Genomic DNA, 23875 nt, shown 5'->3' on the forward strand with positions numbered 1-23875 from the left:
GATGTTTTCAGTTATATTAAAACGTTTTTTAAAAATTGAAGTGTAACTTCTGTATCGTAAAGCGCACTAGTCTTGAGTGTACAACTCAATAAAGTTTTATATATGTCTAGATTCATGCAATCAGCCCCAGATCAAGACATAGAACATTTCCAGTCTTCTAGAAGGTTCCCTCTTGCCCCTTCTCAGTCAATACTACCCTTTGCCTCCATAACCACGATCCTGAGTTCTATAATCCTTGGTTGATTCTGTCTGTTCTAGAACTTCATGTATATTCAATCAGAACATATGTACTCATATATGCTGGCCTTTTTTTCAGTCAATATATCGACGAAGCCCATCTATGCTGTTGCATGTATCAGTAGTTCTTTTTTCTCATTGCTAGGTAGTATTCCATTGTATGAATACACCACAATTTACTTATCCATTCTCCCTTTGATGGAAATTTGTGTTGTTTCCATTTTTTTTTTTTTTTTTGGCTCTTATGAATGAAGTTGCTACAAATGTTTATGTACATGTCTCTGTGTGGCCATATGAACTCATTTCTCTTGGGTGTTCCTGGGAGAGGAATTCCTGTGTTAGAACATTTGTACATATTTAATTTTAGTTTCAACTACGTTTAAAAAGATTTATTCAGGGCTGGGCCCAGTGGCTCACACCTGTAATTTCAGCACTTTGGAAAGCCAAGGCGGGTGGATCACCTGGGCTCGGGAGTTTGAGACCAGTCTGGCCAACATGGTGAAACCCTGTCTCTATTAAAAATATAAAAATTAGCTGGGTATGGGGGTACTCATCTGTAATCCCAGCTACAGCCTGGGCAGCAGAGAGAGACTGTCTCAAAAAACTGTAAAGAATGAGGCCTTAGATAGAGCAGTATGTGAAACAGTTGCTCCATGAACAAGAGTTCCCCCAAAGTTGCCTTCCAAAGCAGTAGGAATCCAAACACTAAAGAATTTACTTTTTTGAGATGGGAGTCTCACTATATTGCCCAGGGTGGCCTCAAACTCCTGTGCTCAAGCGATCTTCCTACCTTAACCTCCCAAGTAGCTGGGATTACAGGTGCATGCCACTGCACCCAGCTAAACACCAAGGTGTTTTTTTTAAAAAAATATTATTAACTAGATTTTTTTTTTTTTTTTTTTGACAATCATGTCTTCTGATTTTGGTCAGAAAAAGAGGCTGCAGTGCAGAAGTGGATGAGGGTGAATTAGAAGAAAAATGAACACAGGAAAGACCCTACTAAGAGAGTTCAGAGGCCAGGCATGGGCTGCTGAGATGCTTTTGGACAGGATTAGACCAAGCCCGACCAGCTGGCAGTCAGACTGGCTCCCCTCTCTCTGCTCCCTTCTCAGACAGCCCTGCCCAGCAGCAAGTCCCTGAAGGTGACCACCTAGGGCTGATCAAGCTGGCCTCCCTCTCCCTGTATGCATTTTTAATTAAGCAGGTGGCACTCACACCTCACTTGCCTTTTAATGTAAACCCCAACCCTAGGGCCTCCAATTAAATAAAAGCTTTATACCTGGCACCTTCTTAATCAGGACAGTTGGTGCCAGGCAGTTTTTTCTGGAGCTGTGGATCTCCAAGTGTGGTGCCTGAAAGAGCAGCATCAGCATCACTTGAGAATTGGTCAGAAATGCCCATTCCTGGGCCCCACCCCAGGCCTCAGAATCAGAAATTGTGGGTGGGGCCCAGCAATGGATGTTTTAATAAGCCCTCCCCGAGGATTCTGATGCACATCAAAGTTAGACAACCACGAAGCCACCCTGGTTTACAATCTGTCCTTGCATTGGAATCATCTGGGGATTTAAAAAAACCCAACTTCTGCCTGGTCTGTCCCTAGAAATGCTGATGTAATTGGTCTGGGTATGTAGATTTTTATTATTTATTTATTTCAGATGGAATCTCACTCTGTTATCCAGGCTGGAGTGCAGTGGTATGATCATATAGCTCACTGCAGCTTTGACCTCCTGGGCTCAAGTGATCCTCCCACCTCAGCCTCCTGAGTAGTTGTGATTACAGGCGTGCACCCTCATGCCTGGCTAATTTGTGTATCTTTTGCAGAGACAGGGTTTCACCATGTTGACCAGGCTGGTCTTGAACTCATGAGTTCAACCAATCCTCCTGCCTTGGCCTCCCAAAAGGCTGGAATTACAGGCATGAGCCACTGCACCTGGCGAATATGTGGGTTTTTAAAGCTCCGAAGGTGATACCAATGTGGAATCAAGGTTTGCCAATGTGAAAAACCTTCCATCTAGGAGAAGACGCTTTTGCTCTATTATCTCTCGGCCAGAGTCTCCTAACTTCTGAGGCTCCTCTCTCTGTTCTTCCTGTCCTGGTTTAATGCCTCGAGGATTTGGAGCCCAGGTTTTACGTTGGAGCCAGCTCCTACCTGCACACCAGAGCAGATGGTGTGCATCTCAGCAGTGTCATATTAGTGGCTTGAAATCAGCTGTGGTGGGGGTCTTTATACCACAGAAATGGGCAAATGCTACCAGTCAGGGCTATTAGCCCATGGAGAACGTTTTGTCAGTCATTCATCAGCTCACCACTGGGCAGATAAACTGCTTGGGGCACGTAGCCTAAGTCAGGGCTTAAGCTGAGCAACACTTACCCCCCAGGCCAGGGGGCCTAATACAAATGAGAGATGTGTAAATGATGCAAATGATGAGTTTAGGTTAGTCCTCAGGAGCAAAATATGAGTAAAACATGGTGGGTGACAGGACTAGCTATATAATTTTGGTGACCTAGTACGAAATAAAAATTCAGGGACCCCTGCTCAAAATGCAGGGGGAAAAATGTGCCATTAAAGGTACTAAAATATAAATCATTTTCCTTTCTTCTGCTGCCTGATGTCCTATTCCCTTGGGTATGGGATACTCCTCTTGCAAGTGAGGACCCTCAAAGGTGCTTGGGGATCCTGCCTCAGGATTCTGCATTCAGCCTGCCACCTGTCGGGTCGCTCCTTTCTCCAGCCAGATCTGCAGGCCTTGATATCGTGGCTCGGGACAGGAAAGTCAATTTCCCCTTCCCAGAGGAATGCTGTCCCCACCCACAGGGAAAGGGTGACCCCTAAGAGATGGCAACCTCATGGCTAGGATGGGAGCAGGTGAAGGGCTTGGCCCAGGCCAAGTGGCCTGCTGGATGCCAATTCTGGGAGTGCCATCCTGACCCTCCCCGCAAGGGCAGAGAGTCCCAGTGGTTGCTGGGTGAGCAGGCAGGGAGGGAGAGGCTGGGCAGGGTTGGAGCCCCAGGGGATGGGGAGCAGGCTGCCAAAAACCTATCCTAAGGAGGCTGGGAGTTGCGAGAGGTGGGGCCCTGTATGAGCCGAGGCTCCAAGCTCCCAGATCATATTCCATTGCCCCATTGGACTTCACTTACAAAATAGAGGATGATTCACTACAGAGTATTAAACCCCAAGTACCAGGCCTTTCTGAGCATGGGAGCCCTGTGTAACTGCACTGCTGGCCTGCCCACAGATCTGGTCCTGCATGGTCATATGGCTAATGCTCAAAAGATTTAGTTTTGCAAGACTTGCTCCTGGCGGGGCTGCCTATTTCTCCTCAGTATTTGCCCTCCAACTTGGAGTGCCAACCCTGCTGGCTGAACACCCATCATGGGCAGCGGGGGTCCAAGGGAATAGATTCAACTCACGCCTGCACAAAAGTAGGACACGATGTAGCCATTATTGATTTTCCTATAAAGAGTGAACTTCTATTAAAACAATCACATAAATTATTTAACTAAACCCCACATAGCAGTCTATGGTTGTATATAACCAAGAGAGACAAGCTCAAGTAAGCCCTTGAAAAGGGACTAGAGAGCCCATACCTTGTGCCACATGACTTGAGAGCTTTGGGGTCACAACTTAACTTAATAAATCTGTTTGGTTTTTTTCTCTAGAGCATTGGGATTATACATGCTCCTATTCCTTCTGTCTCTGTAACTGCTTTCATGGCAGCTTGGACGTTGGAAGCCACTCTATTTGAAATTAGGGCATTCTTGGCTGGACGCGGTGGCTCACGCCTGTAATCCCAGCACTTTGGAAGGCTGAGTTGGGTGTATCACGAGGTCAGGAGTTCAAGATCAGCCTGGCCAAGATGGTAAAACACCATCTCTACTAAAAATACAAAAAAAAAAAAAAAAAAAATTGGCTGGGTGTGGTGGTGGGTGCCTGTAATTCCAGTGTCTCGGGAGGCTGAGGCAGAGAATTGCTTGAACCCGGGAGGCGGAGGTTGCAGTGAGCAGTGATCATGCCAGTACACTCCAGCCTGGGTGACAGAGCAAGACTCCATCTCAAAAAAAAAAAAAAAAGAAAAGAAAAGAAAAGAAAATAAATTAGCATATCCTCAATTCCATCCTAATGATCCACTCACACCTTTTCACCTCTCCTTTTTTTTTTTTTGTTTTTTACAATAGATGCCCACAGCGTCTAGGTGCTTTCTCAGGTACAGGCTGTCCCCACTGTATTTTTTTCTGCCTTGGTCAGAAAGGAATGATGCTGGGTTGGAGTGAAGGCCAAATGGCAAAATGCTACTCATTTCCAAGATGTTGCATAAACTCGAGACAGCAGTTCCTCGGAAACTATGCTCTAAACTTCATTCAGTAACTCATTCCCCCACTGTTTTCCTGGCCTGGGTAGAAAAGTGATTTTTGTCTTGAATGGCTAATTATTATTGGGTAAATAACCAATGCTCCTAGAAGCTTAAAGCTTGCTTCAGGTCTTTCAGATTTTTAAAGGGATTTTTACCACTTGTCCTCTAAACATTTAAAGTTACAGTACATTTGAAAGAAAGAGAATGAGTTTTTAAAAAAAACAGTAAGTTATACAGCAGTTCTTTTGAGTGTGTGCTTTCTTTTTTGGAGACCCTGGCATGAAAAGAAAAGCCGTTTCCTTCTGCCCAGGAGGAAGGTGAAAGCCTGACTCTGTTGACCCCAGAGAGCCTGTTAGCATCTCTGCCTTTTGTCTCTGGCTGTCTTGGGTGGAGGGCGACTGTGCATGGGGTTAATTGCGCAGTCGTAACTCTGGTCGTTAAAATTCAAGAGGTGCGCTCTTGTAAGACACTTGAGGTAGATGAACTGTCCTGTAACTTTTTATATATGGCATTCCCCACCCCCACCCCTTTGTGTTCCCACACTACTGTTAGCCTAAGCCAATTAGAACTTCCTAAGGAGGCCAGGCCATATCTCTTAGCTCTAGCTCCGCTGGGAGGCCCCAGCCATGTCCCATGTGGTCCTGAGTTAACTCTTGCTCCAGCCACAAAGTGTTTGTTCTTTTAGTTAAAAAATAAAGCCACCTCCTTCTTTCCCTGTATGCACAGAACCAATTTAAATTGAGATCTTTTTTTTTTGTTGTCAATTTTTTTCTCTTTCCCAGTGCCTTTCATGCTTCTTTTTGAAGGGGGCTGGCTCCTTTTGAAGTTTATCTTTGATTCAATAATTCACAGTGGTTGAGCTTGAGGACTTTTCCCTAACTAAATATAAACAAAAGCTCCCCTCCTCTGAGAAAAAAGAAGGGCCCGAAAGATTCTCTCCTTCATACTGATCAGCAAGTGGCCTCCGTATTGGCTCTGTCACTTGGTGTCCTCCACTTCCCTGGTGTTGCCATCTTGCAAACATTTGGGGGAAAATGGAGAATGATGAAACTCAATCTGCCAGCACTTCGGGAGGGCAGCGTTGGAGTCGATCTCCCATCTGTGGGGAAGCTCTAATTTCACTGGCTGTGTTCCTTCCGTCAGTCAGGGCTGCAATCCACACAGATCAGTTTCTTAGCACTGAGAAATAAGCCAGCAGAGCCCACAGGTAAGGTGGTAAGGCAGCTGTCAATGGGACAATGCGGAACAACAGTGGGAAATTTTGTTTTACTTAAATTGGAACAAACAAGACATCCTAAGTTCTTCTCTCACTTCCATCTCCTCTCCCCATTGCCTCGGGCATAAACTGGATATGATCTGTTAGTGGTGGTGTGCTGGAGCTGGTTTGTACCAAATTGTGAGAGCCAATTGTATATACCTCATTCCAACTCTCAGTTCAGTGACATCACATTGGTAGCTTAAAATCAGCCACCATGAGAGTATTTACACCATTGAAATTGGCAACTGCTACACATTAGGGCTTTTCTTCTTTTTGAGGGGTAGGGGTGATTCACCAGCTCACCGTCAACTCAGTGCTTGGCTCCCACCTCCATCTGTGTGCCTTCCTGTAGAGCAGAAGCTAAAACATCACTTTCCCCAGACTCCCTTGCAACTAGGGTACAGGAGGCAGAATAGTTTCTACCAAGCAGAGGTATGTGCCATGACTGATGGAAATTCAGAAGATGGAAGTGAGGTGGAGATCCTGTTTTTGTACCTTTGGCTGGCCTTCTGAATGCAAGCAAGGTTATAGGGAAGTGGAATTTTCTATGTGGTAGTAGATGTGGTAGTAGTCCAATGTCCAGCTTTGTAGGTGATGAGAAATGGTGGCAGCAGCCAGGCTCTGCACTCCAGTTTCCTGAACTGGGTACCAGCAGCTTTTTGATCCTTAAATGGTGGCTCTGGCTATGTTCCTGAGCTCCTTAGTCCCATTGCCAACTTCTGATTCCAAGTTTTCTGATTGTGACTGAGGGAGTGGCTCCCCTGGAGGGTCAGTCCTGGGGATCATTTCTGGAGAGTCAGCCTAAGTGCCTTCATAGCCCTTTCAATGATGTGCTTCACATTCAATTCCCTGTATTAAATTGCTTTCTGTTGAAATACCCAAAGTGGGGTCAGTTCAGTTCCCTGCAATGAACTCTGCCATTACTGTTTCTGGATTCTGCTCCTGCCATACCCCCTGCTAGAATGTTCTTTTTGGGCATGCACACACACACACACAAAATCATCTTTTTTCTTTTTTTTTTTCTTTAAGATGGAGTTTCATTTCTGTAGCCTAGGCTGGAATGCAATGTGCAATCTTGGCTCACTGCAACTTCTGCCTCCCAGGTTCAAGTGATTCTCCTGCTTCAGCACCCCCAGTAGTTGAGATTACAGGTATGTACCACCCTGGCCAGCTTATTTTGTGTTTTTAGTAGAGATAGGGTTTTGCCATGTTAGTCAGGCTGGTCTTGAACTCCTGATCTCAGGTGATCTATCCGCCTTGGTCTCCCAAAGTGCTGGGATTACAGGCATGAGCCACTGTGGCCAGCCAAAAAATAATCTTTCTTGATAGATTATAAATCTCTTGAGGGCAAAGAGCAGTGAAATGAAATTTTATCACAGCATAATACACCAGAGGCGCTCAATAATAATTGAATGCACAAATGAATGAAATGATTAATGGATGCATGAATGATACTAGAGTGTTACGAGATCTCTGACTCCAAGTTTCTGCTTAGCTCTGCTCTGAGCCCTTCTCCCCACATCTACCAGCCCTGGGCTCAAACTCTAACTCTGTACTCATTTTGTGACATTGAGAAAGCTACTCTGTAAGCAGTTTCCTCATCTGTAAAATGGGGCCAATGTTAATGATATTTAGTTTTCAGGATTATTGGAAGGATTAAAACCCCACAATTGGCCAGTCATGGTGGCTCATGCCTGTGATCCCAGCACTTTGGGAGGCTGAGACACGTGGATCACCTGAGGTCAGGGGTTCAAGAGTGGCCTGGCCAACATGGTGAAACTCCGTCTCTACTAAAAATACCAAAATTTGCTGGATCTGTTGGCATATGCCTGTAATCCCAGCTACTTGGCAGGCTGAGGCAGGAGAATTGCTTAAACCCAGGAGACAGAGATTGCAGTGAGCCAAGATTGCGCCACTGCCCTCCACCCTGGGTGACAGAGCTAGATTCCCTCTAAAAAAGACAACCGCACAATTTGAGGTTCTTGCCCCAGCCACTTTTCATTCACCTAGCCGAGGGCCAGGTACTGGAGTGTACTGCCTGGAGTTAGGTGGCAACCTGTGTGAATCCTGCCCCTCGTTCCCACTTGCTTTGGGTCCTGGGGCAAGTTAAGGTACCTATCTGAATCTCAATTTCCTCATCCTGAGCTCAAGCAATCCGCTCACCTCAGTCTCCTAAAGTTCTGTGATTACAGGTATGAGCTACCTTGCATGGTCAGGACAAACTTATACTAAAAAAAGTTATTCATTGTTTATCTGAAATTCAAATTTCACAGCCCAAGTCACATGGAAAGTCCAGGTATTGGCACTCTGGTAGACAGCTAACCTCCCAGATGACAGCTGGTTTCAACTGCTTGTGCTGTGCAGGCACCATCTTGGATATCCAGCCCAGTTGAATCTCTAGAGGAATCCAGCCCTGGCCAGTTCCTGACTGCAACTACATGAGAGACCCCAAGCAAGGGCCACCCACGTGAGCCCGCTCAATCCACAGAGCTGTGAGAGACTATCCTAAATTGTTTTATGGGATGGGGTTTAGGACCCACCATTCCAAAATATGGCATCTTGGCATTTGAGAAAACCACAGAAGCAGGTAGGACTCTCCGACCTTCTCCCACCCTTTTCTCCTGAAGCAGGCCATAAAACCTGGAAAAGAATTTTCTGACTTTCCCCGAAGCAGGTCATAAGACCCTCATGTGAGAGGTGTCCTTTCAATAGCCAGCAAAAAGGAATGTCTTTATCTCTGAAGACACAGGGATGCAGAGAGGAACCTGAATAAACAGGCTTGCGAAGTTCCTCTCCCCACCGCAGTTTACTACCATCGGATCATACATTCTTTATGCAATCATACTTCTCCACGACCAGCCATCTTGTCATCAAACCTAAGCATAAAAATATGCAAGTTTACCAATTTCTTTGGGTTTTCATTTCTGAAGGCTCTCACGTCACGTAAAATGTATATGAAATACATTTGTATGCTTTTCTTTTGTTAATCTATGAACCAAGTGATAAATGAGAAAAGAAATCTTTTCTCCCCTACATATGCCTCCGTGTTTTAGGGTGATTTGCTATATAGCAATAGACCATTGAAACAGGGAGAACGGCCTTCTAATGGATATGACAAGTATTTTCAAGGGCATAAAGCAAGACTTGCTTCTCTGCTACCACCACCCCTTCCCACCTTTTAAACTCATTTCTTAACCTTTTGATACCACTGCTGGTGAGTGCAGTTTCATATTCATAAATGTCACAGTGTAGTGGTTAAGGGCAAAGGCAGGTAAGTCAGAAAAATCTTGGCTTACATTTTGACTTTGTGCAAATTACTTTACCTCTCTAAACCTAGAATTGCCCATCTGTAAAATGGCAATGATGGGTCAGGCACAGTAGCACACGCCTGTGGCACCAGCTACTCCAGAGGCTGAGGTGGGATGATCACTTGAGCCAGGGATTTCTGGGCTGTTGTGCACTATGTTGATCAGGTGTCCACACTAAGTTAGGCATCAATATGGTGACCTCTCAGGAGCAGGGAACCATGAGGTTGCCTAAGAAAGGGTGAACTGGCCCAGGTTGGAAAGGGAGCAGGTCAAAACTCGCGTGCTGATCAGTAGTGGGATCTCGCCTGTGAATAGCCACTGTGCTCCAGCCTGGGCAACATAGCGAGACCCCCGTCTTTTAAAAAGAAAAAAAAAAAAGATTTGAAATAAATGGGAATGATGGGCTAGTCAGTTGCTCAATCAGAGCACTGTTGTGAGGATCACATAAGAAAATATAGTGCCTGGCATGTAATACATGCTTAATAAACACTAGCTGTTATTATTATCAGTAATGACATCCAGCAATGGCTTTCATAAACACCTTCTATCTAACTATTGGCAGAAAGGAGAACCACAGTTTGGTTGTTTTGGATCGGAAGTCATTATTGGTGGTAGAGATACCCAGTTTGTACCTGGTGCTTGTCTTATAACCCCAGCAGCTAATCACCTGGGTCACTTTGGAACACATTTACACTAGTTGAGCTTGGAGAATTCATTAGGAAGTCACATGATCAAAAATTAATGACTTTTAAAAAATGATTTAGGTGGGTGTTTAGTTATCACTGTCTGAGATCAGAAGAAAAATCTCCCAGTAGAGATTATTTTAACGCTGCTTGATGACCTGGAACCATGGTGGCACCTCCATCACTCCGTTGCCGCAAAGTAACCCAGCCCCTGGGGGCTCCTCGACAACTATCTGAGCAGGGGTAGGAGGTCTTCTAGTTGGAGCCTGGCTCTGAATCAGCTCATCCTCACAGGAGGAGAGTCCTACTCCCAGCTTCATTGAATGCCAGACCTTCATTTCCACGCCTCACTGGTAACTCCGAGAAGTCATGTGCCAGAAGTCAGGAAGAAACAGCTTACGGAGAAGTTTGAAAGCGTGTGCTGCTGCTTTTCCTCCATGTGAGTAATTCTTCATTTTTCTTCGACTTTCTGACACCTCGGAGAATATAATGAAACCTACGGACCCAGTTCTGGAAAAAGTACACAGATGCACACACTTTTGCTTACTGTGCCAAGAATTTCTGAACCCCTGAATCCTGGTGCATAGTTTCCAGGCTAAGAAACTTTGCACGAGATATTCCAGAGTCTGTCCCTTGTGAAGTCACCTTAGTGTAAGACACCTGTTAGTTCCCACAGGATGGTTTTTCCTAAATAGCATCATTGCTTTTGTTGCAGTATAGTAATACGGTGGTGTGAGGTTAAGACAGTCTTGTGTATTCTCTTGCCCTGTGTAATGTGAGGATGTTGTTTGTGATACTATATTTATCATAATCTATGGCAAAAACTTGCCTCCTTGATCTCCATGTTAGGAATAACTATGCTTCTCCCAGCTATGCTTTGTTTTTATATCACTGACTCGGCTCAGTGATGTAAGTCACAAGGCAACTCAGCTTCCTTTTTCCCCTGGCCTGCTGGGGAACTCAGCCTCAAACTTGTGTTCTGTCTCCAGAGAGTGCAGCGTGTTTCATGGCAGGTATTCTGTGTAATCACCTCACTCTTGGCTCCATCTCATTTTCTTCTCCTTGTTTTCCCTTTACTTCATTTGTTCTTATTTACTGCTAATTTATTTTATGCTGTTTTATTGTAAGCATCTTTGTAAACCTTAAATACATCTTTGGAACAAGGCAGATATGAATCAATAAAAACGCATAGTAGTTAATGGAAGCTCTGGATAGCTTTCTTCTTGTGAAAACAATTGTCCCTGAATGTACAGGCCAGTTTTCTGGGGATGTGGAGGGCAACTGAGGAGAGAGGTGACAGAAAGATTGAAGTGTCTTTAAATGGAGAAGTGGGCCTAGCTGGGGAACCTACCCTTGCTAGTATAGAAAAAAGTAGGCACTGCACTTGGTTATTTTACTCCCACCTTCCAACTAAAAACAATAATCACAATCCTCCCCAACCCCCATGGGGAAAACATGTATTTTAAAAATAAGGTCACCTAAGAAAATTTCTTTTATTATGGAGAATTTCAAATACACCTGAAAGTAGACTAAACACTATAAGCCCCCGTGTACCCTTCATCCATCTCTAGTGACCACAAACCCCCTGCCAATCTTGTCCTATTCGTACATCCCTTCTATATATTGTGATTTTTAATTTTTTTTTTTGAGACAATGTCTTGCTCTGTTGCCCAGGCTGGAGTGCAGTGGCATGTTGACGGCTCAGTGCAACCTCTGTCTCCTGGGCTCAAGTGATTCTCCCACTTCACCCTCTCGAGTAACTGTGACTGCAGGCATGCACCACCACATCTGGCTAACTTAAAAAAAAGAAAATTGTACAGACGAGGTCTCACTATATCACCCAGACTGGTCTCAAACTCCCGGGCTCCCAAAGTGCTGGGATTGCAAGTGTGAGCCACTGCACCCAGCTTAATTTTCAAATCAAAGCAAAATATACATACATAAATGCATACATATAGACACTGAAAATATATACGTGTGTGTGTGCGTGTGTGTGTATATACATATATATATATGTATATATATATAGACGGAGTCTCGCTCTTGTTGCCCAGGCTGGAGTGCAGTGGTGTGATCTCAGCTCACTGCAACTTCTCCTGCCTCAGCTTCTTGAGTAGCTAGAATTAAGCGATTCTCCTGCCTCAGCCTCCTGAATAGCTGGGATTACAGGTGCCTGCCACCACGCCCGGCTAGTTTTTGTACTTTTTTTTTAGTAGAGATGGGGTTTCACCATGTTGGCCAGGCTGGTCTTGAACTCCTGACCTCAGGTGATTTGCCTGCTTCAGCCTCCCAAAGTGCTGGGATTACAGGCGTGAGCCGCTGTTCCTGGCCAACACTGAGTATATTTTTACACATTAAGCACAACTGTGTAACCAGCACTCAGAACAAGAAATTGAATATAATCAGGCCCCCAGAACCCCGCTTCATGCCCATTTGCAGTTACTATTCTCCCCCTCCCCCAAAGGTGACCATTGCACAGACTTCTAACATCACAGATGAGTTTTGCCTGTTTTTGACCTTTCTTTAAATGGACTCATACAGTACAGACTCTCTCAAGTCTTGCTTGTCATGTGCAACACTGTATTGGTAAGATTCACCTAGGTTGTGTGTGTAGTCAATAGTTCATTCATTTAATTGCTGAGTAGTATTCTGTTGTGTGGATGTACCACAGTTTATCCACTTTGTTTTCTTTTTAGAGACAGGGTCTTGCTCTTTTGCCCAGGCTGGACTGCAGTGGCATAGTCATGGCTCACTGCAGCCTTGACCTCCTGGGCTCAGGTGATCCTCCCACCTCAGCCTCCTGAGTAGCTGAGACCATAGGTGTGTACCCCCACACCCAGCTAATTTTCAAATTTTTTGTAAAGATAGGGTCTCGCTATGTTGTCCAGGCTGGTGTTGAACTCCTAATCTCAAGTGATCCTCACCTCTTAGCCTCTCAAAGCACTGGGATTACAGGCATGAGCCACTGCGCCTAGCCTTATTTTTTATTTGTAATTTATTTTTTATTATTTAATCAATTATTTAAGAGAGTTGCTATTGCTTAATCAGCCACCTAGTCTATAGTATTTTGTCATAGCAGCTCGAACTAAGACAGTACCTAAACATTTAAAAGGAAGAGTGACTTGATCCAAGCCCTTCTTCACCAAAACAGCAATGAGTTTGGGTTTTCAAAACCATCGCTTGCTTATGCTGTCATGAGAACTGTAAGGCTAGTTGCGTAGCGGAGACCTCAGACACATCCCCCTCCCTGGCGGGGAGCTCGGACACACCCACTTCCCTCTCCAGGAGCTCAGACGCTCCCCGCTCCCTCACGGAGAGCTCGGACGCTCCCTCCTCCCTTGCGGGGAGCTTGGACACACCCACTTCCCTCTCAGGAGCTCGGACACACCCCCCTCCCTCGCAGAGAGCTCGGACACACCTCCTTCCCTCTCCAGGAGCTCAGACGCTCCCCCTACCTCGCAGAGAGCTCAGACACACCTCCTTCCCTTGCCAGGAGCTTGGACACCTCCCGCCCCCCGGAGCCCGGGAAAAAAGCCCTGCCAGGACCTACCTGATAGCATTTTGTCCCATCCAGGCCCCACTCCCCACCATTTTGTCCTATCTGGGCCCCACCCCCTGCCTACCATTTTGTCCTATCTGGGCCCCACTCCCTACCTACCATTTTGTCCTATCTCGGCCCCACTCCCTGCCATTTTGTTCCATCCGGGCCCCACTCCCCGCCATTTTGCCCCACTCACCTTGGGCACAGCCAATCAAACACCTCCACTCCCTATAAAACCCCACATCTGAGAGGAGTCCGTGCGACTTCTCTGGCCCCTCCTGTCGGACGGCAGAACCTCGTCCGGGAGCCTGAATAAAACCCTTCGCATTGAATCTTCTTGTGCTGGCCTCAGTTTCTTCACTTTAAACTCGGCGAGAACAGACCTTACAAGAACAGGCATTTTTCACTGGAGTATAGAAAATACACAACAGCCTCCACTATAGATAAGCCTGGACCTTCATCTGTAACAAGAACAGAGAGTAAAGAGTTATCAAACATATTTGAGGAAAACCAACATCATGAAAGAGACGCACCAAACTAAACAAGCAAAAGAACTAATCCCCACAGAATTCTCCCAGGATCTAGAGAGATATTTAAATGAAATAAAAGTACTATCCATAAATAGAGAGCTGACTGCTGTCAAAAGAATATGTCAGAGTTCTTGAAATTACAAAACGTGCAATTGCTAACATAATAAGCTCACTGGAAGGACTGACCAGCCGAGTGACCATGCCTGAAGACTGAACAGATGACGGGACTGAGAGAGTCTCTCAAGGAATGCAAAACAGATAAGAAGTTTTTTTTTTAAGTGTAAGAGAAAAGAGACATGGGGCAGGACCTGAAATTTAACTCTCTATCTAATAGGAATTCTCAGAAGCCAAGAACAGAGAGTCTGTAGGAGAAGAGATAATCAAAGTAGTGACAGAATAAACAATTTCCCTGAGCTGGGAAAAAACTTCCATCTTTAGATTTAAAGAGCAGACCAAATGCCAAACAAGAAGAATTATAAAAGGCCGGTCCCTAAAGGCATCAAGATTTCTAAACTCCAAGGGTAATGAAAAAAAAAAAGTCTAAATCCTCTAGAAAGATGAAACGTAGTAACCAGGTGTTGAAGACCTCAGCGGGAATGCTAGAAGACAATGGAGGAGATCTTGAAACTTATGAGGACAATCATCTTGAGATTTGATACAACAGTATCAGTTGCGGTCCAATCAGGAAAAGAGAAACCAGCAACAACACCCTGTTGGAACCGGAAGCTGGAAGCTTTTCCATTCCTCCTGCTTTTCCATCTCCTCCCTGTGTCTCCTCTTGGCCGACCCTAAAAGGAAGGCAGCTGGGAAATGTAGTTATGTAGGCTCCCAGCCCCAGTGCTATGGAGCTGAGTTTAAAAGGGCAGATATAGTGCGGAGTGATAACGAGTGAATACTAGTACACCAGCCAATTAATATTCAAGTGGGAGGGCAAATTGAAGATATTTTTCAGTATGAAAAGACTTGGGGCTGGGCGAGGTGGCTCATGCCTGTAATCCCAGCACTTTGGGAGGCCAAGGCAGGCGGATCACTGAAGGTCAGGAGTACGAGACCAGCCTGGACAACATGGCACCGTCTCAACTAAAAATACAAAAAAAAAAAGAATTAGCCAGGCGTGGTGGCACACACCTGTAATTCCAGCTACACGGGAGGCTAAGGCAAGAGAATTGCCTGAACCTGGGAGGCAGGGGTTGCAGTGAGCCGAGATTGTGCCACTGCACTCCAGCCTGGGCATCACAGTGAGACTCTGTCTCAGGGGAAAAAAAAAAAAAAAAAAAGAAAATAAAAGACTTGGGACCGGGCACAATGGTTCACGCCTGTAATCCCAGCACTTTGGGAAGCCTAGGCAGACAGATCCCTTGAGGCCAGGAGATCAAGACCAGCCTGGGTAACATAGGGAGACCCTGTCTCTATAAAAAAAATACAAAAATTACCCAGGCATGGTGGTGTGTGTTTGTAGTCCCAGCTATTCAGGAAGCTGAGGCGGGAGGATCACCTGAGCACAGGAGGTTGAGGTACAAGTGAGAAGTGATAGTGCCACTGCACTCCAGCCTGGGTGACAGTGTGAGACCGTTTCAAAAAAGAAAATAAATATAGGTGCAAATAAAAGACTTGGGGCCTGCTGTGGTGGCTCATGCCTGCAATCCTGAAGGATCACTTGAGCCTAGGAGTTAGAGACCAGCCTGGGCAACATAGTGAGACCTCCATCTCTATATTAAAAATAAGACTTGGGAAGTTTAACATTTTCTGAAAGAATTCTTTGAGATGTTCTGTCAGACTCAGCAAAGACAGAGGTTCATGTCTGTGACGTCTCACATGAGGGAACCAGTGTCATGGGCACCCAGGGGAGGCAGGACATCCCGATTCAACTCTCTAGGGGTTTCCTGTGGAGATGCTTGAAGGGCAAGTGAGGGAACGGAGGGCAGTGAATGTGTAGAAAGGTGGTGTCTAAATGTAGTTTCATCAGAGGTTGGGATGGGGCAGAGGTACAGGGTCTTCCTTGGGAAAATTTGGATCCTGACCCCAGCACCTTCCCACATTTTCTTTTAGCAAAGCAGCATGGGCCTATGGTGTTTGAGACACCGTTCTCCTGGTAGCAGCCCCACCTGGGTCTTCTGTGCCCTCCTGGCCTCTGGCTTTTTGATACTCCCTTCCCAGCCGTCCTCCTGACCCTGTCCTGTGCTCTCTCCCTCCATCCAAACCTGCTCTGGGCTCATGAGATCTAGATCATTTGCCAGTTAATTTGCACTTTCATAGGGATAATGGATTAACCAAAGGAACGAAGCACCAACTTTAGACTTTCAGGCTATTTATGGCCAGTGGAAGGGAGGGAGGGCTATTTCAGTACTTCTCAAATCATTCCAGAGAGGCCGCAATTTTTACACAAGCATTTCTAGGGAGGAGAGAAATGCAGGCTGGAAGAGCTGAAGCCGGGAAGGATGGGGACAGTGCAGGCCCTCAGGACACCACCTGATAAACAATATCTTAAAAAGGATCTTTGAGAAAGTATGCTAAGGTACTTTAAAGATATCTTTAAAAGGCCTGGTAATAAAGACCTGGCCTCCCCAAATGCGCCAGGTCTTGTTAATTGCCCACCCACAGCCGGTCTTCGCTCCTTCCTTACTATCTGGATTAGTCTGCTCCGGCTGCCATAACAAAGGACCACACACCGGGGGGCTTAAACAACAGAGATGGATTTTCTCACAGTCTGGAGGCTGGAAATCTGAGATCAAGGTCTCGGCAGGGTTGATTCCTTCTGAGGCCTCTCTCCTTGGCTTGCACATGGCCGTCTTCTCGCTGTGTCTTCACATGGTCTTTCCTGTATGCATGTGTCTGTGTCCTAATTTCCTCTTTTCATAAAGACACCACTCATAGTGAATTCGGGCCCAACCTAATGACCTCGTTTTACCTTAATCACCTCTATAAAGGCCCTATCTCCAAATACAGTCACATTTTGAGGTACTGGTGGTTAGGAGTTTAATGTACGAATTTGGAGGGAATGCAAGTTAGCCCATAACAGGAACAGGACTGAAATTGCATGCATGATGGCAACGTGCCCAGCTAAAAGCTCAGATTTCCCAGCCTCCCTTGCAGCTAGGGATGGTCATGTGACACAGACCTGCCAACAAGGTATAGCTGGAGTTCTTGGGTGGGATTTCCAGGAAAGCTCTTTATAAGAGAGGCTCATTCCGCTTGGGACCCCCCTTCTGCTTTTCTTTTTTATCCTGTGAGAAATTCGAATGTGATGGCTGGAGTTTCAGTGGCCATCTTATTAATAAGAGCATGGGGTGATGGTCACATCCTAAGAATGCAGGAGAAAAAGGCTGGGTCTTTGGTGGCCTCATAGATCAGCCATACCAGCCCTGGCTGGCCCAGTTCTGGAATGATATTACGGGAGAAAAAGAAAAAAAAAACCCTCCCTTGTTTAAGCCATTGGTTTTCAGGTTTGTGTTACTGCAGTTGAACATAATATCTAATTGTCAGGGCAATAAGTACTTTGATTTTCCAGTCCTAGAAACGTGTTCCCTGCAGCCTGACATGGCAATCTGCAGGATGGGGCCTGGCTGGAGGAGGAGTGGGCTGGGGGAGTCTCTGGCACTGATGGAAAGGAGGCAGAGAGAGAGATGCTGCACGCTGATGACTCTAGCTGAGAAATTGGCAGGCGGCGTTAGCCCCTCTGAGGATCTCAAAACAGACGGTGTTTGAAGTGAGGTGGGGATGCCATTCTGCGTCTTCTAAGAAGCACCTGAGGATAAAAGCTCTGGAAGCTGAGGTGTCTGTAAAAGTGACATGCCGAGAATCACTAAATGGCTGTGAAGGCTCCTCGGGTCCTTTATGTTCCCTCCGCATGGAGCAGAAGGCCCCTCCGCTTAGGCAGACGGTGTCCTACCCTCGAGGGTCACTGTGAGTGGCGTTTGTCTGGTGGGGTGTCACCAGTGGGGAGGGAGGGCTGTCACGCAGTGTGGAGCACGTGGGCAAGCCTTTCAGCGCATCCTTTCCCCGGGCACGCTCTCAACATACCAAATGAACCTGAAGCTGGGATTCGTACATGACAGCAGGGAGATAAGCAGGGAAGAAAAGGCGCGAGGGGGATGATGAATATTCTATTTGTGACATTTTTCCTGTATTCAGTCAAATAGAAGAAAGTGTTCAAATAACGAGCAGTCACTTTGGTGGCTACTGTGGCAGTTCCTTGGTAACGCGGCACTTAACTCACTCCCCTCTGAGGAGGAGCGGCCTCTCGTGGGGTGCCGGGAGCAGATCACGGGGTGTGGCAGTGGGAATGGGATAGAGATCGTGGGAGAATGTTCCATGCCCAAGTCTGCCCTTGACTTCCACTGTTGGGGATCCCTGAGCCTCTGTCATTCTGCTCTTCCTCTTGTGGAAGGAAAGAAAAAGAAGATGTTCTGTGGTGGGTGGGAAGAGTCAAAAAGGACCGGAGGGTTGTGAATCCCAGGGAGGGGTACACAGAGGCCCAGCCCTGGCCTGCCTCCCTCTGGCCTTGGGGGCTGGTTCACTGCTGCCACTCTGGTTCAGGGCTGCTGTAGGGCATGCTGGCAACAAGGCACGAATGCTGCTTGTGAGTTGAGTTGGGGTTTTTGTCTTAGACTGGATTCTCCAAGGGTTAAGCCCTAGACAAAGATTCCCATGCAAGGAGTTTATTTGGAATGGGAGTGGGTGTGAGAAGGAAGGAAAGGAAGTCAACGCAGAATGTTGACTAATGAGCAGATAGCCCTGCGAGCAGCTGGGACCCAGTCCCGCGGATGCACTGGAGGGGTGAGAAAGCTGGAGTATGTAGCCACCAACTCCTGTTCACTGTTGATGAAGGGTTACTCCTAGAACGCCAACTTCGCAGGCCTCCAGCCTGCCCATCGGGCAGCCTGAGCAGGCTCCTGTGGCCAGGAAATGCCCTCAGGCAGAGCTGCGAGTGCCTCCAGTAAGATGCTTCTGCCTGGGCTCGGTCAGTGCCAAGTGCTTGGGCAGTGCCTTGCCTGGCTGTGCAGACAGGTGTGGGCCTAGTGAACACTGTTGCAGTCAACTGTTTGCTCCCAGATCCATGCCTGCCCTTTCGCATGCTACTTTGTCTCAACAGATAACTCCATTTCCCAGCCCCCATGTCCTCTGCTTTCCTGGTATGCCTGGCCAATGGGAGACATGGATGGAAGTCAGGGGCCAGATGAGGGAAGAAGCCAGGGTAACTCTTCCCCATTGTCTGCATTGAGTGGCATCTGTGCAGCAGCTGGGGTTCCTCTGTGGTGCCAGCTCTTGCCAAGTGGCCTCAGCTTCTGGGCTGTATTTCTACCATCTCCTCCTTTTGTCCTTCTAGCTTGAAATGTGGTTGCGTGGTTGGGCTTGCCCTTTTGGACTTCTGTCATTGCCAGGAGAAGTGTTTCCTTCTGAAGAACTGAAACCCAGTGGCATTTTGGGGCCACCCATGTCTCTTTTTTGGCAATGATGACAGGAAGAGTCTGGCATAGACGGAAGATGGGTAGACTCTCTTTCTATCAACTCCCATGCATGCTCCTATGAGTAGTACACTTACTCTGACTAAGATTCTGCTCGACATGTAAGAACAATAGTCTGTCTTTTGCTTTCTCTGTTGTTTTTCAAATGTCTGATGAGGAAAGTTCTGTGATGGGCAGACTATCTTTATTCTGTTTAACCCACCTGGGCCATCATCAAATTATAAAATGCGATGTGGGGCAGCTATGGGAATCTTCTGACACTCACTGAAAACAATATCCTATTGTCACCATGGACTAGTACTCCCTGAAACAGTGTTCTGAAAACTGTGGTTCACCAAAGGCCTGCCTTGGGATCATGTGGGGGCTTGTAAACATACAGATTCCTTGGCCATACTCCCAGATTTACTGACTCTGAATCTGGGGATCTGAAGTCAGAGGAGGTGCCCCTTTTTTTTTTTTTTTTTTTAGATGGGGTCTCTTTCTGTTGCCCAGGCTAGAGTGCAGTGGTGAGATCTCACTCACTGAAACCTCCACCTCTCAGGTTCAAGCGATGCTCCTGCCTCAGCCTCCCGAGTAGCTGGGACTACAGGTGCCCGCCACCATGCTCAGTTAATTTTTTGTTGTTATTGTTGAGACAGAGTCTTGCTCTGTCACCCAGGCTGGAGTGCTATGGTGTGATCTCAGCTCACTGCAACCTCTTGCCTCCTGGGTTCAAGCAATTCTCCTGCCTCAGCCTCCTGAGGAAGCTGGGGCTACAGGCGCCTGCTACCATGACTGACTAATTTTGTGTATTTTTAATAGAGACAGAGTTTAACCAATTTGGTCAGGCTGGTTTCGAACTCCTGACCTCAGGTGATCTACCCACCTCGGCCTCCCAAAGTGCTGAAATGACAGATATCAGCCATTGTGCCTGGCCATGTCTAGCTAATTTTTGTATTATGAGTAGAGACGAGGTCTCACCATGTTGGCCAGGCTGCTCTTGAACTCTTAACCTCAAATGATCTACCCGCCTCAGCCTCCCAAAGTGTTGGGATTGCAGGCGTGAGCCACTGCATCTGGCTGGAGCTACACTTTTAATGCACCACCCTCACCCTCCCGCCCCTGCCCAGTAAATCTCAGGCACACTACACTTTGAGATCTACTCTTACTATGTCATAATATTTGCTACTTAGCATTATGATTTCCTGGAAGAAATAAATCTAGAATTTTCTTTTTAAAACCTAAAAACACAGGTTATAAAAGGGGAGGGCCACTGTTCTAGTTATCTCTTACTGCTGAAGAAGTCATCTTCAAGCTTAGTGGCATAACATAAGTATTATTTATTATTATCTCTCATGATTCTGTTGGTCAACAGAGCTTGGCTGGGTGGTTTTTGCCTGGGGTTTCTCAGGTGGTTGCAGTTAGAAGGCAGCTAGGGTTGAAGTCATCTGAAGGCTCAACTGGGTTGGACGTGTGAGGTGACTTCTTCCCTCACACGTTTGACACCTTTATGTCCCTCTCTCCAGGGGAGTAGCCTAGACTTTATTCATGGTGGCTCAGGGCTCCAAGAGGCAGGAAGTGAAAACCTCCAGTCCTCTTCAAGGTGAAGTGTGCAACTGACATAGCTCTTGTCTATGGAATTCTACTGGTCAAAGTAGTCATAGGCCAGACTAGATTCAAGAGGTAGAAGAATAGACGCCATTCCTCAGTGGAGGAAGTGGCATGGTCACAGCTGGCTTCACAATTTGAGATGACCACTGCAAAATAAAAATGAAGGGTCCCATGATAACAAGAAAACCAAAACCAAACAGAAATAAATGCCATTCAAGGCACCATCTTAGTTGGTTTGTGCTGCTATAACAAAATATCTGAGAGTGGGTCGTTTTTAAAGAACAGAAATTTGGTAGGCCATGGTGGCTCACGCCTGTAATCCTAGCACTTTGGGAGGCCGAGGTGGGTGGATCACCTTAAGTCAGAAGTTCGAGACCAGCCTGGCCCACATGGCGAAACCCCATCTCTACTAAAAATACAAAAACTAGCCAGGCGTGGTGGCAGGAGCCTGTAGTCCCAGCTACTCAGGAGGCTGAGGCAGGAGAATCACTTGAACCCGGGAGACAGAGGTTGCAGTGAGCTGAGATTGCACCACTGCATTCCAGCCTGGGCGACAGAGCAAGACTCTACCTCAAAAAAAAAAAAAAAAAAAGAACAGAAATTTATTTCTCACAGTTCTGAAGGCTGAGAAGTTCAAGATCAAGGTGCCGGCAAGTTTGATGACAGCTGTGTCTCTTCTTCCAAGATGATGCCTTGTTGCTGCATCCTCATGTTGTGTTCTCACATGGTAGAAAGGACAGAAGGGGTGGAAAGGGACAAACTCCCTCCATCAAGCCCCCCCCACTTTTTTTGAGATGGACCCTCGCTCTGTTGCCCAGGCTGTAGTACAATGGCACGATCTTGGCTCTCTGCAACCATTGCCTCCTTGTTACAAGGGACTCTCATGCCTCAGCCTCCCGAGTAGTTGGGATTACAGGGGTGTACCACCACTACCGGCTAATTTTTGTATTTTTAGTAAAGACAGGGTTTCACCATGTTGGCCAGGCTGGTCTTGAACTCCTGGTCTCACGTGATCTGCAAGCCCTTTTATAAGGGCACCTGATCTCATTTATGAGGGCAGAGCCCTCAAGACTCAATCACCTCCCAAAGGCCCCACCCCTCAATACTGTTGCATTGGGGGTTAAGTTTCAACATGAATTTTGGAGGGGACAAAAATATTCAAACCACAACAGGCACTGGAATATAAAGCTTTTTCCTTTCTCCGATGTGCTCTCTCTCTTGACTTATGGTGTTTATTTGCTATTTAATGTGCTTCTAAGTAAAGAAAAATTAAAATTGTAAATTATTAACATGAATGTACCATTTATCTATATATTGTGCAATGTCAGTTTTAAATGCAAATATAAGAGCATTTAACTAGTATGCAGAATCACTGAAATTACGCAATTTGTGTTTCGGAGCTCATACATGCATATGTATTTTGTTCTTATCCGAACAGTGGAAACTGTTTTATTTGACTTCTTGCTATGCTTGCATTCTACCAAGACTGCCTTCAGCTTACCGACGAGTCAGAAAGGACTGGAAGGAAAAGAGGTTATGGGCTGCCTTATCTTTCCCTTTCCTTCAATGTCACTGTTTTTAGTGTAAGAGGTTGGCTAAGACACGGAAGTAATACAAGAAAAAATATGAGAGGGTGCCTTGGTCACTTGTGTTTTTCTCAAATGCCATCATTGCCTTCTGTTTTTTGTATCGGAATCAAGTACTGTTTCAAATGGAAAGTGTGGCTTCTCAGGGCTGTCAGCTCCCCACTTCCTCCGTCGTAGATATAAAATGCTTACCTTGCACTGGCATTGAATCTCGCTGAACTCCCATGCATTGTGGGTTCACCAGAATTCTGTACTCAGGGGGCATCATCAACACCATATGCTAATGGAGCCACAAAAAACTCAGACACACATATCGTCTGTATCTCCTCTACTCATGCGCATGCTCCATTGTTCCATCAGACTTCAGTTACAAAGCACAAGCTCAAACATTAAATGATTAAGAATTTCAAGATGAAGACAACAGAGCATTAAACCCGAGTGAGGCCATTCTGATCACAGGGTCCTGTGTGACTGCTTGGGTTGTGTGCCCATGAAGGTGGCCTTGGGCATCTATCGACACAGCAGTATGCTGGTAAATGTTTAACAACTACATGACTGGGGGAAAAAAGCCGAAGCAAAAACAAAACCCTGATTGGTAGTATTTTCTAGCATGGCTGATCTCAAGCTATCAACAGGATGTCACCAAATGCAGAGTTAGAAAGAATGCATACAATTGGCTTTGGAGGGCAGACCCATGGCTGCTCCAGAACGCGGTGGGTGGGAAGGCCTCCAGTATAAGGTGGGAAGGAATTGATGGTGGCCACTTTGAGTGACAAGCTGGCACATACAACGACACTAAAAAAGAGAGAGCTGTCCATGTAAGTGCATATATGTATAGGATGAAAAAAGACTGAAATGATATATACTAAAATGTTAACAGTGATTATTTCTTGGTCATAGGATTAAAGGTGACAATAATAAAATAATTATTTTTGCTTATCTGTAGTATCTACGTTTTCTAAAATAGATATGCTTTGCTTCCATAATAAAAAATAATAAAAAAGCATCTACAGAATGTCTCGAAAAAGTTAGTACAATCTTTAAAGCGTAGGTTTTGGTAGTGCAAGTCTGTAATAGTTGCTACATGCCATGAATAATTTACAAATTAAATTGATTTTAAAGCACAGTTAAAATAAATTTGATAAGATGGGGCACAGTTATGTTCTTTCTTATCATTCACATTTGTACATTTTATAGTCAATGAAGAGTGACAGCCACTATTTAGAATTCCAGCAAAGAGCAACCATAACTATTTGTCACCTGCTCAGCATCTAAACAATGGCCTGATTGTTCACCTGCCTGGCCTCGCCAGGAGCAAGGGGAAC

The sequence above is a fragment of the Aotus nancymaae genome, unplaced genomic scaffold, assembly GCF_030222135.1.
Source record: "Aotus nancymaae isolate 86718 unplaced genomic scaffold, 86718_ANA_hifiasm-v0.15.2.pri h1tg000058l, whole genome shotgun sequence".
In the NCBI taxonomy this organism is placed as follows: domain Eukaryota; kingdom Metazoa; phylum Chordata; class Mammalia; order Primates; family Aotidae; genus Aotus; species Aotus nancymaae.